At 38.5% G+C, this 18330-nt stretch overlaps 1 long non-coding RNA gene across 3 annotated transcripts in view; it reads left to right on the top strand.

Moving 5' to 3' along the window:
* Positions 1–18330, top strand: part of LOC120099251 (uncharacterized) — an 85272-nt gene that overhangs the window by 55278 nt on the left and 11664 nt on the right. For all 3 annotated transcript variants that reach the window (XR_015646474.1, XR_015646473.1, XR_015646475.1), the window contains one exon: positions 9843–9946. This is a non-coding gene — a long non-coding RNA (uncharacterized LOC120099251). The remainder of the gene's footprint in view (positions 1–9842; positions 9947–18330) is intronic.

An 18330-nucleotide genomic window follows, 5' to 3' on the forward strand; every position in this document is an offset into this window, starting at 1 on the left:
CAGGCTAGCCTAGATATAGAACTCCCATTCTTTTTTTTTTTTTTTAACTTGAGTATTTTTTATTTACATTTCGAGTGTTATTCCCTTTCCCGGTTTCTGGGCCAACATCCCCCTAACCCCTCCCCCTCACCTTCTTTATGGGTGTTCCCCTCCCCATCCTCCCCCCATTGCTGCCCTCCCCCCAACAGTCTAGTTCACTGGGGGTTCAGTCTTAGCAGGACCTAGGGCTTCCCCTTCCACTGGTGCTCTTACTAGGATATTCATTGCTACCTATGAGGTCAGAGTCCAGGGTCAGTCCATGTATAGTCTTTAGGTAGTGGCTTAGTCCCTGGAAGCTCTGGTTGCTTGGCATTGTTGTACATATGGGGTCTCGAGCCCATTCAAGATCTTCCAGTCCTTTCTCTGATTCCTTCAACGGGGGTCCTATTCTCAGTTCAGTGGTTTGCTGCTGGCATTCGCCTCTGTATTTGCTGTATTCTGGCTGTGTCTCTCAGGAGAGATCTACATCCGGCTCCTGTCGGTCTGCACTTCTTTGCTTCATCCATCTTGTCTAATTGGGTGGCTGTATATGTATGGGCCACATGTGGGGCAGGCTCTGAATGGGTGTTCCTTCTGTGTCTGTTTTAATCTTTGCCTCTCTATTACCTGCCAAGGGTATTCTTGTTCCCCTTTTAAAGAAGGAGTGAAACATTCACATTTTGATCATCCATCTTGAGTTTCATGTGTTCTAGGCATCTAGGGTAATTCAAGCATTTGGGCTAATAGCCACTTATCAATGAGGGCATACCATGTGTGTTTTTCTGTGATTGGGTTACCTCACTGAGGATGATATTTTCCAGTTCCATCCAGTTGCCTATGAATTTCATAAAGGCATTGTTTTTGATAGCTGAGTAATATTCCATTGTGTAGATGTACCACATTTTCTGTATCCATTCCTCTGTTGAAGGGCATCTGGGTTCTTTCCAGCTTCTGGCTATTATAAATAAGGCTGCTATGAACATAGTGGAGCACGTGTCTTTTTTATATGTTAGGGCATCTTTTGGGTATATGCCCAAGAGAGGTATAGCTGGGTCCTCAGGTAGTTCAATGTCCAATTTTCTGAGGAACCTCCAGACTGATTTCCAGAATGGTTGTAGCAGTCTGCAATCCCACCAACAATGGAGGAGTGTTCCTCTTTCTCCACATCCTCGCAGGCATTTGCTGTCACCTGAGTTTTTGATCTTAGCCATTCTCACTGTTGTGAGGTGAAATCTCAGGGTTGTTTTGATTTGCATTTCCCTTATGACTAAAGATGTTGAACATTTCTTTAGGTGTTTCTCAGCCATTCGGCATTCCTCAGCTGTGAATTCTTTGTTTAGCTCTGAACCCCATTTTTAATAGGGTTATTTGTCTCCCTGCGGTCTAACTTCTTGAGTTCTTTGTATTTTGGATATAAGGCCTCTATATGTTGTAGGATTGGTAAAGATCTTTTTCCAATCTGTTGGTTGCCATTTTGTCCTAACTACAGTGTCCTTTGCCTTACAGAAGCTTTGCAGTTTTATGAGATCCCATTTGTCGATTCTTGATCTTAGAGCATAAGCCATTGGTGTTTTGTTCAGGAAATTTTTTCCAGTGCCCATGTGTTCGAGATGCTGCCCTAGTTTTTCTTCTATTAGTTTGAGTGTATCTGGTTTGATGTGGAGGTCCTTGATCCACTTGGACTTAAGCTTTGTACAGGGTGATAAGCATGGATCGATCTGCATTCTTCTACATGTTGCCCTCCAGTTGAACCAGCACCATTTGCTGAAAATGCTATCTTTTTTCCATTGGATGGTTTTGGCTCCTTTGTCAAAAATCAAGTGCCCATAGGTGTGTGGGTTCATTTCTGGGTCTTCAATTCTGTTCCATTGCTCTATCTTTCTGTCTCTGTACCAATAACATACAGTTTTTATCACTATTGCTCTGTAATCCTGCTTGAGTTCAGGGATAGTGATTCCCCCTGAAGTCCTTTTATTGTTGAGGATAGTTTTAGCTATCCTTGGTTTTTTGTTATTCCAGATGAATTTGCAAATTGTTCTGTCTAACTCTTTGAAGAAATGGATTGGTATTTTGATGGGATTGCATTGAATCTGTAGATCGCTTTTGGTAAAATGGCCATTTTTACTATATTAATCCTGCCAATCCATGAGCATGGGAGATCTTTCCATCTTCTGAGGTCTTCTTCAATTTCTTTCTTCAGGGTCTTGAAGTTCTTATTTTACAGATCTTTTACTTGCTTGGTTAAAGTCACACCGAGGTACTTTATATTATTTGGGTCTATTATGAAGGGTGTCGTTTCCCTAATTTCTTTCTCGGCTTGTTTCTCTTTGTGTAGAGGAAGGCTACTGATTTATTCGAGTTAATTTTATACCCAGCTGCTTTGCTGAAGTTGTTTATCAGCTTTAGTAGTTCTCTGGTGGAACTTTTGGGATCACTTAAATATACTATCATATCATCTGCAAATAGTGATATTTTGACTTCTTTTCTGATCTGTATCCCCTTGACCTCCTTTCTGATTGCTCTGGCTAGAACTTCAAGAACTATATTGAATAAGTAGGGGGAGAGTGGGCAGCCTTGTCTAGTCCCTGATTTTAGTGGGATTGCTTCAAGTTTCTCTCCATTTAGTTTAATGTTAGCAACTGGTTTGCTGTATATGGCTTTTACTATGTTTAGGTATGGGCCTTGAATTCCTATTCTTTCCAGGACTTTTATCATGAAGGGGTGTTGAATTTTGTCAAATGCTTTCTCAGCATCTAATGAAATGATCATGTGGTTTTGTTCTTTCATAGAACTCCCATTCTTAGCATTGTTTTTATCTCTTGAAAAGTATTTGTTGAATTCCCAAGTAGGTACTAGGGATATTATGCTGGAACAAAGGCTACTGAATTTTATGCTTTGAATGTCCAGGAGACAACTGAGAGGGGAGAAAACAGCATGTGACAACATTGGGAACCCAGGCAGCTAGTGGTCCTGGCTAACTACAAGACTCATAGCAACTTTAAGGAAGAAACATTGTCTCTTTTGTGGGTTGCCTATCAGTCTTTGAAACTACCAAGGCAGTCTCCATAAACCACCTATTAAAATTGTTAAATGTGTTATGAGTGAGGAATATAGATGAAGATTTGGGGATCTGAATTCTAAGCAATGGTTAAAAAAAATGAAGCAAACAGTTCCACCCATAGCAGAAACTACAGCATGGACAATTTCTAACGGGGAGCAGCACTGCTAATGAACACTAGCGCAGGAACATTTTTGTTGACCTTATTAGAGCTGTTCTTCCATTAGAGGTAGAAGATGCTGTACAGAGATCAGTTGTAAAGATACCTCCCTTCTAAGAACCATTTGAACACCAGGATTGCAGAGGCTTCCAAGTCATCTGTTACATTTGTGATCAGATGAAATATGGTCAATGCAAAATTCATTCTCTGTTTAAAGTTTACATTTTCTGGTAACATTGATCTGGCTGCCTCTAAGGTGGTCAGAGCAGAAACTTCTTGTGAATCAGTGCTGCTGTGGGCTGAGTTTTATGGAGAACCTCTTCCAGTCTTGCATTTAAATCCCTCCCTGCCATCCTGCAGCACAAGCAGTAAAGTGCTTTGTAACCCTGTGACCTGGAGAAACGAGAGGCTCTGCTGAGACTGGAATCTCACTTTAACCAGGTCTCCAGCGAGGGCTGCTGAGTGGTAATACATCACACAGCTCTGTCCTCTCAGGCTCTCGGTGTCACCTCTATGGTGCTCTCTGTTGCAACTGCAAGATAGGAGAGTTTCCACTGAGTGTCACACTAAGATTTCCCATGTGGTAGCATGAACAGGCCTGGCCTGCAGCCTAATTATTAACATTGGAAAATCAGCTGCTAGGCAAATTCAGGAATAGTTTCTATGACATTTAAAAAATATGGATTTTTTTCTCCTGCTATTTATTGGACAGACGTATTGCATATTCCTCTCTGGATATACATGGGGCAGTGTGACTGGAGAAGCCATCTCCACTGTCAGTGTTGTAATTATTGATCACATTAAAGATGAGCATATTCTGCTGAGTATAGTCTGTGAAATATATCTGAGAGAATAAATAAAAGAAATATATTAACATTATATAATACTAATATTGTTATTAATTGCATTTATTTAAGCATTTAGATGTTAGAATCTGGGAAAAGCCAAGCATCACTAAAATCTTGTCTGTGTGGATAGTAGCCACAGGACATTTTGCATTCCGTTTAGATAAGGCAGACAGATATATTAGAACTACCTCTCACACATGCAATCAATAGACCATAATGATTCATAAATACAGAGAGTTCACTTAAAAGCCTGACCTTCCAGCCCCAGAAAAATATTTTTGCAGTTTCACAGAGTCACTAATGTGCATTTGAGAGAATAATTTAAGATGGACCTATCACTGAATGCTTAAGAATATGGGTTACCTTTCCAAACAAGGATTACTTCCACTCCCTGCTAGACAAATGAACCTCAAATGAACATGGCTCTGGGGAGAGAAAAGGGTGACTTTGCACTAGATTCAATATTTTCCTGCAGTCATGAACAGATTCTGAGATAAGTCCCATCTCGCAGATGGTTAGTACTGTCCTTTTGCCCATTCTCAAGGGAAGCCAAGGAGCAATGCTTCTACGGAGCACTCAGCAGATCATGGGAGGGATGTGCCAGGGAAACAGTTTGGAGCCTCTCCTCTCAGCCCAAGATTCACCATTCATCAAGCACTCAGTCTTCCTTGCCTGACCCTTCACTCATTGATTTGACATGCATTGTGTACTGGGATACAAGGGAAAAACAAACATGGTCAAAATGATTCACTTCATAATCTCATATCTCAGCCATTCGCCTTAAAAAAATAGTTAAAAAATACCTGGTACAAAAGGGCTGAAATCATTTAGAAAGGGATATTTGGGCAACGACAAAACAATAATACTTTATACATATAGAATATTTTAATTTCAGAAATACTTCATAAGTATCATAACTGCATAGGATATTGAAATCTCAGCACCAACTGAGAAAATGAAACTAGGACTTTAGAAATGATAAATAACCAATACTGGGAGCACATTAGTTTAAAAATCAACTTTAAAGATGACATGATTTTAAGGGAATGAAAATCATTTTTCCAATAATTTAATGTCAGCGCCAATATGCTAGAAAGATAGTTGGTTTGACCCTAGCTTTAAAGTTGTCCTCATTGTTAATTCCCAGAAAAACCTTAACATTGTCTAATTATAGGGTTCTGCATTCATTGATCTCATTAATACAACTGTCTTATCTGAGGGCCTCTCCTGGATTGATAATCTAAACTGGTAAACTCAGGAGGAATCTTGGCTATATTAGAACTACCTCTTCGGTAGTTGAATCTTTTGCACCCACATAGCACCATCTACTGTAACTTTGCATTATTGAATTTATTGTCTATTCCTCTAAACCCTGATTCGATGGTTTGACTCTTGCTTTGTGTCCTGGCCTGATTCAATCCACCAAAGGTGTGTAATGGTTTTGTTCCTGGCTAAACTGAGGAAAAGGAAGCAATCATGGTGGTAGAATATAAGGGCAGAGTTCGAGCTTCATAGCACTGATCAATTTTGTGAACAGGCAGTTCCTAAGATCACTGGGCTCATCTTGAAGTCTGCTGCTGCATAAGCTGGGCTCCCTCCAGAAGCCATTCTAGAAGGAACGAGGAACCACATAGGGAAAACCACATGAAACCTTCACAATTGCTTGGTCCAGCAAGAATGTGTGTTCCTGAGTCTCACAACTAAACGTTTTATCATGAATCTGCTTCCAGAACTGTTAGGACATAAAGGGAATAAAATCAATATTTTTTCTACTTGCCTAGCACAGATAGATTCTTCCCTGGGCTCAGGAGAGCTTTTTGAGAGTTCCATGGAATGTTCAAACGTACCTTTAGTCTAAGTAAGAAGCCAAAAGATGGAACAATGAAACATGTGACCATTGGAGCCATTGCTAAGGTCCTGACTTTTCTTTGTGGCCACCTTCTTTGAAGGTGCTTACTATGTTACTCCAACTAGGCAAAATAAACAGAACGAGAATTTATAGTAGGTCACCAGTGCACCAATGGTAGAGTTCATCATGAACCAGTTCCTCGCTCCTGTAGTCTAATGCTAAAAGCCAAAGAAGAAAAGAAAATACTATGTTGGTTTAAGTACTGCAAATTGAAAGATTTTCATCTAGGGAGCATTTACCAAATGAAGCCACAAAAATGATAGCTTCATGACTAGTTAGAGACTGCTTATCTAGTTTTTTTGGTCACCAAATATATTATTTTTCCCAGCATTGTGTCACAATATCTCAAAAGAATCGACTTCAAGGAAGAAGAAGATTGATTTTGAATCTCAGGTTGAAGGCACCGTCCATCATCACATGATTGACAGTCAGGAAGCAGAGAGGAATGAATGCTGGTGGTCAGTTCACCCTTTCCTCCTCTTCCTTCTCCTCCTGCTCCTTCTTCTCTTCCTCCTCCTCCCCGTCCATCCTCCTCCTCCTCTTTTTTTCAATATACCACCTCAGCCCATGTGATTCTACCACCAGGTTCATTTTCCCTTTGCACCTTACCTCTGGAATCCACCTCTAGGTGATTTCTTTCCTTTCTTTCATTTTCTCAGATTTATTGTCACGCATGTGTGTATGTGCATGTGCGTGTGCGTGTGTGTGTGTGTGTGCGCGCGCGTGTGTGTGTCTGTATGTGCCCACAACTGCACATACAGACCTAAACTCCAGTCTTCTGCAAGAGCAGCAAGCATGCTTAACTGCTAGAGCCTTTTCTCCAGCTGCCCACCCCAGGTGATTTTCAATCTAGTTAAGCTGATGATGAAAATGAACAATGACACCAAAGAACTTTTTCTGTCCCGAGTCTGTAAGCTATTCTATTTTTATGTGCAACTGCCGTGCTGATGGCACAAAATCATAGCCCTCCTCCCATCATGATCCTGATAAAAGAAAGGTCACTTCATGGTAGCCTCAAATTAGAAACACTCTACACCAGCAGAGATCAATATTGTTTATTCCTGTAGCAATGAAAGTGGGTGAAATGCAGCTTCCACAACAACATGGATGAAATTCACAAAAATTGTGAGAAGCTAGACAAAATAATCTAACACACAAACCCGACACTTCCACAACCTTTCTAAACCAATAAACTTAAGTGATGTTTGATAAATCCATGCTTTTTTATCATAAAGGTCAGGTGTGTAGTGACCTTTGAGAGTCTGATACAGGAAAACGGAGGACATTTGAGGAGGGAGCTTCTCGGGTGCTGGCAATAGTCTCATGTCTAAATGTGTTTGTGATAATTCTCTTAGCCAGACATCATGGTTGATTCAACCGTATGAATTTCTGTTATATTTCACCATTATAAAAATAGATTATAAACAAATCATAAAAGCCTTCTTACATGTCTTCATTGTTCCTCTACTCCTCCAACCTATCGACCTGAGCTCTCTATATCTGCTCTTAGCTATTGATCCTATTGGGCTCCATCATCTATACTGTGTTCCAACCACACTACATGCTTCAATAATTTTATACTTGCTTTCAAATTTTAGTTCCCAAATTCCCCTTCGAGGCACCCATGAGTTCTTTGTCCAAACATAATGCATATGTTACTTCTGAATTCTTGTTTTCATTTGGGCTTTTCTGATATTTTTCCCCTTGGTCTTGTAACAGTTGCTGTGTATTGTTCCCCTTCCTCATAAGCTACACAGTGTCGTGCATAGTCGATGCTGTGTAAGTGTAGGGAAAATTCAATCTTCCATGGAACAGTGAGAACGATCTGTTTGGCTATTTGAAATCTAAAGCGTATTTGCCAAGGCTTTCCCACAGAAAATGGGTCACTGTTGGCTATAAGAATGTTGAGAAATGCCACAACCATAAAGTACAATTTCATGGTACAGTTACTTGTATAATTCTGAGAGTAGACTTGTAGCTAACAATTAAGTGATATAGATAAGCACTGCTATGTTTACTATACATACTACGTACTATATAGGTAATTTATTGCTGGTTCTGGGATTAACACCCAAATCAGTTTTGTTATGCATATGTAGAAGGCTTTATAATTTACTGAATAATTTATAATGCAATTAAAAATACTGCAACTTTTCCTGGCTGAACACTTATAGAAAGTACATTTAAAGCCATGACTGTGAACATGTATACTAATGTACTTGTATGGGCGATATACATGTAGTTACTTTGTGAGCTTCCCTGTTAATCTACACCTCATAAATAGAAATTTCACTTTGTGGATTTTAGAACACCTGACTTGTCCTTCTCTCTTCCAAGACTGTGAATCAATCTGAGGAGAAATGAATACCGTGAGTTTAATGGTACTCTTAAGGCATTGCTGGAAAGACTTATGACTGGAAGCCTCTCAAGATATTCCCTGATAGCTAGGGCTATAACTGGTTAGTTATTCGCATGCTTAAGGAAATTCACAGGTTGGCTATTCCTGAGTCAAGAAATACCTCTGGGTGTGTGTGTGTGTGTGTGTGTGTGTGTGTGTGTGTGTGTGTGTGTGCGCGTGCGCGCACGTGTGCGTGGACACAAGCATACATGCATACTTGCACATTTATGTTTGTGCAGGCATATAACGATCTATATTTGGGAAACTTTTCATTAGCACCCCTATTTTGGTTGACATTACACAACTGTCTAAAAAATAGGTGTAATACTACTAGATTTTGAAGAAGGGATTATAACAATGGAAATATTAGCCTTGATGAGACTTGTAGCTAACCAGGGGAGAAGGAATGGATTATTTAGAGGAAATTCTCAAGAATTTTGCTTAAGAGATTTGGAAAGCCAGCAAGGGTATCTTGTAATACAAAGTTCTCTTAATCTGCATTGCTTAAGTAAGAACTAACTGTTCCGTCCTGAGGAAGTTACCATTAATGGGTACCACGCAGGACAATAAGTAAAGGCATAGGATCACAATCCAAAGAATTTTATTTTACACTGGAATTTAAATACATCTACACATATACAGTATTAGATGTAATGGCTAACAAATATTTAAAAATCAAAGCAATTCCAATAATGGAGAAATGAAAAGAGTCCATGTTATATTCATTACTCAAATGGCTTCCAATATATTTAATGTTTCCCAAATATTCCGAGAATTGCTAATTTTGATTTGTTGCAATTTTATGTCTAAAAATATTAGTGAGAATATACCATTAAAGTCATCAAAACAATATACGACAGAAGGATCTATGAAGAATACCATTTTAATCTATAAAGGAGCAGTTTTGAAATCAGAAGGACTAGAATGTTCACTTCATCTTTTGGTCCAGGATGTAAATGATGTATATAGTTCAGGAAATGAAGTCATGTGATTAGAAAATATCTCTAACATCCCTCAATCTTTGTAATGATCATTTTTAATTGTTTGGATGGTTCCTTTGTAAGTTCCTTATACAAACCCTACACTTGGAAACAATCTGTGGATTTTTTTTTTATACCATGCAGTGTAAGATAAGCTGCTGCCTGATTTTGACCCTGAATTTCCTAGTTTAAAAGCATTGATCACTAGGGATGGGGTGAGTCTCTTAAGAAGCATGGGATTTGGATTTTGAACAAGGTTGTTCTTTGTTTATTGTTGTCACCTTGCCGTTAGCAGTTCACAAGTATTTTTAAGTTGTGGATGCTTTGAAAATGAAATAAACTGTAATAAAAATAATTTTTGTCTAGCTGGTATAGAAATCAATTGAAGAAATACAGCTCTTTTGTGGTAAATAAAAAATGTGCATTACCTGGTATACTAAAATGTTATTATTCATCAAATGAATGTTATAGGTGTTTCAAGATTTGGATACATGGGGTAGAAGAACATTAAGGCAGAACACTGCGATGCTCCAATTTTTGATCTACTGTGACATTATTAGAAACAAATGTATGAGGTTTGTATTATATATATATTCCTAATAAATAATATATTAATATATAATATTAACATATACATATACTAATAAATATAAATCAGAGACAAAGATCATTTCAGGAGTACATGAGTATTTCCCATTGGGAAGATTTTTTAAATTTCTTTATAATTTATACTTTGTTTAATACTATGGAATATTACTATTAAATTCTAACTAAGTTAATTCAAAAATAAAATTACTGTAGATACCATAATTAGAAAGAACCTGATTACTAATATAGTCTGAAATAGGTCTGTCTAAATACTTATATGCACATACTTCTACATATTTAGATATATTTTTATTTGACTAATTACTCTAATATGTAAATTATTTTTCTTACTTGAAACAGAAATTTTATCTGTGCCCTTACTGCACTTGTGTACAAATTATGCTATTTTTCTTATTAACATTGTATTTTACAATTTTATGATCGTGCTATGTGTTTTGTTTCCCAGTCTAATTATAGCTTTAAAATGTTTGTAACCTTTCTTGCACTATTTCTGTGACATGAGACATTTAGGTAATTAGTGATTTCAAACAAAGGAATGAATTCATTCATGTGTTATTGTTTACTACTGAGCCATCTTGGTGGCTCACGGGGGTACTGTAAGGAATTGATGTAAGCATGTAAAAAAATTTACAATGCTATTGTCTGCCGGTTTCAATTAGAGTGATTTTTTTCATATTTCCTCATTTTTTTAGTGTTTCTAATTTTACACCAACTTTATAAAAAAGGTAGATGGAGCTTCTTTGTGAGTAGGAGAATGTAAAAATTTCTCATTATCTATATTTAACAAGCAAGAAGGCAGTACTCGAATTTGAATTTCTGAAATACTTCTCTTCCATTATTTCTATGCTCAAAGTATTTCCTGACTTATCTAGATTCCATATAGTATCCCAAAGTCTAACATCTAATAGGAACTTTTTGAGCGTGAAAAGTAGCTAGTTATTTTTCTTTTTACCACCCAAAATACAATGTATTTGTAGTGCATTTACTATGAGTTATAAGAATACTCTTTAAATGAGCTTAAAATGTTTAAGACTGAGAATGGAGGGTTGACTGGAACTGTTTCTTGATGCATTTTGCATAAGTTGCTTTTTCAGTGATAAATTAAGTCTCTAAGTTTCTTCTAACTCTCTCATCTTTCTCTGCAAACTACAAAGAAGAGGGCATAGAAATAAGAGTGCTAGAAATAAGATCTCGAGGCATTATGAACATTTGGAAAAATACCATGGACTAGACCATTCTGTTTGAATGAAGCTCTACAATGAAGTTCTTTCTCATGAGTGATTTAATATTAATATATGTGATATAGTTAACCATTTGATACAGGCCTTTAAAAATCCATCATTTAACCACATCAGTGAATATATAAAATAACCACACTCACAAAGTTATAGTTTAGTGCATTGGACTCTTGATTTAAATAGGTCAATATGTGAAGGTTCAAGTTTAAGCAATGTGCCACATCTACAGTTATACCTCTGTGAAAATGTCAGGTGGTCTAACATTAAACAGAGAGGGAGGAATTTGATTGACTTCTATACTCAAGAAAAATTCACTTGCTTCTGGATTTTAAATGGCAAAATCAACTGATAATTAGAATTTGTTGGTTGGATTGATAATTCTGTACCTAGTGTTTGTCTTCGAGCCAGGGAAAAAGAGCTGAGTCAATGAGTTAGTGTTTGGGTATGGCATTTTATTAAATAATTGAGTTTCGTCTAGAGCTCAACAATTTTTTGGGTCCTCATAAACTCATAATGTTGATTTGTGAAAGTATTTCATGCAATGTTAGTTCACGATTTGTGTGTATGTTTGTTTGAAAGAGAAATTGAAATATATATATATTATATGGAGAGAGAGGGAGAGGGAGAGGGAGAGGGAGAGGGAGAGGGAGAGGGAGAGGGAGAGGGAGGGAGAGGGAGAGGGAGGGAGAGGGAGAGAGAGAGAGAGAGAGAGAGAGAGAGAGAGAGAGAGAGAGAGAGAGAGAGAGAGAGATATTGTGCAGCTCAGGAAGGGTAACAGTGTCAAGGCTCCTAAACACACTCACTTTGGGGACTGGAAAAGGAGGTATGGTAAATGCTTCAAAGAACCGGTAGTTTTGTGGTGATTTAGGGCATTAAGTCTATCTGGCATTTCTAATATTCCCTGGTTAATGTTAGAAATCTTGTTGCATAATGTCAGTGGCCCACCAAGCCTCTGCCATCTTTGAAGGTGATGCCAATGTTTTGTAAGAATGGCACAATTCACATCCATGAACTACTCTTCTGTAATTAAGGGAGGTAACTGGAACCTGCCTAATTTCTCCTTAGTGAAATGTTATGGTTTTATTTTCTATTAATTAATCCACATTTGCCTTGACAACATTCACCTTCTCATCCTACTCAGCTACTCAGGTATAATAAGTTTCACGTATTTACTAGTTACTGCACAGACAGGTTCTTCGTGTTCCCTCTTTCCCTTTTATCCCCTTTGAGACAGGGCCTCACTATGTAGCCCTGGCTGTCCAGCAACTCACTATGTAGAACCTGCTACCTTGAACTTACAGAGATCTACCTGCCTCTGCCTCCTAAGTGCTGGGATTAAAGGTGTGTGCACATATACCCGGGTCATGTAGGGTTTTTGTTGTTGTTGGTGGTGTTGGTGTTCTGTTTGTTTATTTTCTAAAACTATTCCTCATATGTTTTAGTATGCACCATATAGTCTAGCTCACAATCATACTGCTCACAACTTTTCAGTGCCTTTGAAGTGTTTCAATCACACATTCTCCATTTTAAGAGAGAATCGTTGAATAGATGAATTAATGTTATGCTAATAAAGTTCTTTACATTTATGTCCAAATAAAGTATACTGTGTTTTTAAAGTGCAAAGTGTTAGGTTTTGGAATCTCCCAATTCTCTCACTATGCTAGTTTTGTAACAAAGACAGCGACTTGGTATGCAACCATTCCCAGCCAGAACACATACAGTCTTTCATAATTCACTCAGATATACCAGTCTAAGACTCAATATGTGATAAAAATTGATTATCCATTTAAAGTTGTTTCATGGTCCATGCATGTGTTTCCACTGGTGTTTTAAGTGGCTTTACGCAGAGTGAAATAGCATTACTTAAACAGTAAAGTATAAACATAATATGGCTCGTTTATTAAGGTCCCAGTGCTGCAGCTGGAAGGCATTCCAAGCAGTCTAGATACATAGACAACGCCAATATCCTTGATTTCATAGCAGCTGAGACAATGGAATACTTTCATGTGGACGATGACCCTTCTCTCCTTCCTCTTCAGTTGTAGGGATGAGTTGTTCTTTTTCCCCTCACCATACTCTGAGCCTGTTACATATTATCCTCATGAGTTGTTTCACAATACATTTTACCGCTAAAATTGAATAATGGACAGAAGTCCATTTCAGTGTAAAGGACTGGAGTTGCTATCCTCAATGATTGTTGTTGTCAAAAGAAGTGTGATTACTTGTGGGGGAAGTGGAGGAGCCTTGTGAAGGAAAAAGTGAGATGGAGATTGAGATGCCACAGGCTTCTGAGACTCCTGGAAGAGTCCCGATACATGACATTAGATTGAAGATGGCACCAGGAACAGTGGTGAGAAACATCAGAAAGGAATCGGGGCCAGGGCTGAGGCTACTTCCCTCTCTTCGCTGTGATGATGCTCCCCTGCCCTTGTGGCTTCTTCTAAGTAATGAAGCCTTCTTTATCAGGCAGGGCTTTCGTTGGAGCACTGTGATGGTGTCGTGAGATATGATTGGTCGAGGATTTAGGAACTTGGGAGTGGCTCAAACACTGTATATAAGCTTTTGTCACACACAATAAACTCAGATCTGCATCCTGATGCTGGCCTGCCTCTGGAGTCTGAGTCCCCAGGATTCATCACATGACCCAGTGGTCTCTCACCCATTCTCACCCCCCACCCCACAATTACTAAGACCACAAAGAAAAGAGTACATACAACTATTGAGGTTTTTGCACAAAGTCCTCATTAGAATGGCTGCGTCTGGTGTCCTCTGAGCCTCGGTTATATCCAAAGCAATAGGGATGTTGTTTTTGCAGACCCTGTTTTGCTCTGCCAGAATTGACTGCCAGCTAGCCAGTTAACCTTCCATTAATCACATCTGCACTATCTGTGAAAGTCTGGACTTTCTCTGGTTCAACTGCACATCATTCTGTCAATAGTCCCAAAGATTCAATGATGGAAGTTATCAAATATCTGAGTATACTTGCGAGATGTACAGTTTTGTACATTCTTTCCTGACCCAATGGTTTCCAATGAGATTGATCAAGTTCCTTAGAATGCCACCTTGCTTCTTGCCACCCACCACAGTGATTTTCTTTTTCTTCTTATTAGTTTTCTTGACATTACCTCCCCAGTACTCCTTGCCTTCTCATTCTTGTCTCTGGGTTTGCTTCTGGGAGAAATCAATTTTATGTTTTAAAAAATATGTTCTTTGGTCTAACCTCAGACTGAGTAAATGAGTATATAAAGGGAGAGAAGCCTAGAATATGAATACCCTCAGTGCTTTTAATTGTTTGCATCCAGACCTCAGTTAGGGGCAAACTAACTTTTTTTTTAAAGATTTATTCATTTATTGTATATAAGTGCACTGTAGCTGTCTTCAGACACACCAGAAGAGGGCATCGGATCCCATTACAGATGGTTTCGAGCCACCATGTGGTTGCTGGGAATTGAACTCAGGACCTTTGGAAGAGCAGTCGGGGTTCTTAACGACTGAGCCATCTCTCCAGCCCCCACAAACTGTCTTTCTCCCACATCTCTTTTACAGCAGATCCCAGTAGTGAGAAAGGCTGTGGTAATGACTTTCAAGATGAAGCTTTCATCAGTGAAGCAGTGCTCATGGGTGTCTTCCAGCATATTCTTACTGCTGAGATTCCCACAAACTCCAGAAAATTATAAAGTTTGGAGGAGAGCAAGCTGTCCTTATGATTTTAGACCTTCATGAGGTCATTGCATTTGCTAATTTGCCATCCAGACAACCTTTCCAATGTTGCCACACTTTAATGCTATGTTGTGGTGATCCCCAACTATAAAATTATTTTGTTGCTATCTCATAACTGTAATTTTGCTACTGTTACGTATTGTAATTCTGTTATGTATTGATATGAAGGATATCTGATATATCACCCCCAAAAAGGTTGCCACCCACAGGTTGAGAAGCACAGGTTAAGCAGAGGATTTTGAGGTGGCTACAGATGGAAATCATTGGAATGTGCTTTAAAACGGAAGTGCATATTTACAATATATTCTGGTTGATCCCAAAGGGGGAAAAGTTATCCTTCCATTGTGCTTTTCAAGACAGAATATCTCACAGCATAAACACTAAGAGGAGGAGGAGGACAAGGAGCAGGAATAATTAAGGGACAAGTATTTTATTATAAAATGATTGGACTACACAGAGATTTTATCTCAAAATGAGAACAAGAATGAAAACTATACCTATTAAAATCTTGGTAACTGAAAGGAAAATGCATGGAAAGGGAACCCCAAATCTGTATGAAACCAGGAATAGCAAAGCATTAATGGTTTAGAATTTATGGTGATCATGTTGGAATCCATAACTAACGTGTAAAGATAATTTTGAGATGTCAGAATAAAAATCACCTTGAAACCTAAACAGTGAAAATACATTTTCTGGAAAAAAAGCAAGGACAAGGGGCTTCTTTTATGTAATTAAGAAGGTACTGTTGATAGAGAATCAGAACAAATTGTCACAGAACCAGGTCAGAAAGAACAAAGCTTGATGTAAGTACAATTCAATCATTTATCTGTTTCAACTCTTGCCTTTGAGTTTCCACTATGGGAAAAGTGCTGTTCTGAGCACTGGAGTTAGAAAGGTGAGTGGAATGCCCTCCTGGCTTTTAAGAAACTTTCTGATACACAAAATAAACAACCAGTGGTTTTGGAATAGGAATGATAAAGCAGTAGGTGTCTGTAATGATCAGGGAGTGGACGATTAGCATAATATGGGTGAAAAAAGATGTTTCCGTGCATTTAAAGCTAAAAAAAGAGCCATTATATAAATGTCATTTTTAAAAGAACATGCTGTCAGTGGGTAGAGAGAGGTGAGGGATATGGTCAAAAATTATGGAGAAAGAGTGGCATTTAACAAGAGTCTTGAAAACTATTAGTAGGATGTGCTCCAGCATGGTGGGGAAGCAGGTAGGAAGCAGGCAGATCCTTACCCCTCCCTATATTCCTCCAAATGCACTCTGCTAGTCTCAGTGCCAGCTCTATAGCAGCTAAGTGTTGTGAACTTCCCAACCTTCTCCAGCCTTACGCCCCCACCACTCCCTGTTTATTCAGCTATCCAACCCCCCTCCTGCTCCCTTCACCGACTTCAGCAGGATTTCTCAGAGAACCTTCTCTGCTGGCCTGACAGAGAAGCAAGTAGGCCAACTAGCAGTTAGGCAAGCTTCAGATCTTCACTCTTCCTTCTCTCCTTCATAACCAATCCCTAAATCTCATCTGCAGCTCAATAGCAGACTACCAGCAAGAGCCTCTCCTTATTCTGAGATTATTCCCAGAAGACTAAGTAGATTCTGGTGGAAAATCTTGCTTTCCTCCCTCCTGTGGATGTCCTCATTCCCTATCCTAGCCCATCCCCTTTCCTAACTATTAGCTCCTAATAACTAGGACTCATTTTTTTTCTCAGAAATCCCACTGGCACACTTATCAGGATTCCAGGAAAATTCCCTACCAGGCAACATGCAGTTCCCACTCTATCCAAGGAACTAGAGGACAAGAAACCCACTTTGTGAGAAGTGAAGAGAATCTGAAAACTAGAAACAAGGCACCTGCCCAACAAAAATAGTACCAGATCTCAGTATCAACAAATATAATCAACTCAGATACCTAGACACCAGTATAAAACAAAACAAAACAAAACAAAACAAAAAAAAAACAACCAGGATAAATGTCTCCACCAAAGCCCAGCAACCCTACCTGAGTATTTCAACTTAGGTAAATCATAAGGACAATCCCTTAAAATGGCTTTTATAGATATAGAGGTCTTTCAGGAAGAAATTAATAAATCCATGAAAGAAATTTATGAAAACACAAACGATGAAAGGAAATGAATAAAACAGTTCAAGACCTGAAAGTGGAAATAAGAGTCAATGAATAAAAGCCAATCTGAAAAATAATCTTGAAATGAAAAACGTAGGAACTCAAACAGGAACCTCAGAGGCAAGCTTTACCATCAGAATACATGAGATGGAAGAGAGTCTCAGGCATTGACGACACCATCAAAGAAATAGATATCTCAGTCAAAGAAACTGTTAAATCTAAAAAGAAATATCTTGGCCCAAACATCCAGGAAATCTGGGACACTAAGTAAAGACCAAATCTAAGAATAATAGGAATGAAGGAAGGAGAAGAAACCCAGGTCAAAGGCCCAGAACCTATTTTCAACAAAATTATAAAAGAAAAATATCCTAACTTAAAGAAAGAAATGTCTCTATAAAGGTAAAAAAAGTATACAGAGCACCAAATAGATTGGACGAGAAAAGAGAGTGTCTGTATCACATAATAATCAAAACACTAAACATAGAGAACAAGGAAAGAACATCAAAAGCTGCAAGGGAGAAAGACTGAGTAACATATGTAGGTCTATTAGACTTACACCAGACTTCTCGGTGGACACTCTAAAAGCCAAAAGAGCCTAGACAGATGTGCTACAGACTCCAAGAAACTACAAATGCTAGTCCAGACTACCATACACAGCAAAACTTTCAATCACAACAGATGGAGAAAATGACATTCCATGAAAAAACTGAATTTAAGTACTATCTATCTGCAACTCCGGCCCTATAGAAGGTACTAGAAGGAAAACTCCAACCTAACAATGTAAACCATACACAAGGAAATGGAAGGAAACATTATTCTCAAAACAATGAACCACAAAGGGGTAAACACACAACAACAACTAAGCCAGTTCAGTTAGTCAACAGGGTCTCAAGGGAGGGAGTGAGGATTAAAGAAAGAAAAGACAGTTAGACAACACTATAACAAGACTCCATCCAGTTCTGAAGCTGAAGCTGAAGAGAATTTCTTTCCCAGTCTGCTTTTATATCATTCTAAGTACATACAAAAAATATGATCAGTCCTAAGGCATAGACAAAGTAGTCATGGAACAAACAAGGCATAAACAGAGTAGTTAAGGAACAAACAAAGCATAAACAATGGTTCCATGGTTACTGTATTCAGGGTCTTAACAGACCCATCAAGATTCAAAGAACACATTCTTCCACTGTATTCATCTTGAACCTACTACCATGTCCTAGCCCAGTGCCAAATACCTGCAACCAGAGCTCTCCACAAAAAATACGAACA

This window comes from Rattus norvegicus, chromosome X (assembly GCF_021556685.1).
Source record: "Rattus norvegicus strain SHRSP/BbbUtx chromosome X, alternate assembly SHRSP_T2T, whole genome shotgun sequence".
Classification (NCBI taxonomy): Eukaryota; Metazoa; Chordata; class Mammalia; order Rodentia; family Muridae; genus Rattus; species Rattus norvegicus.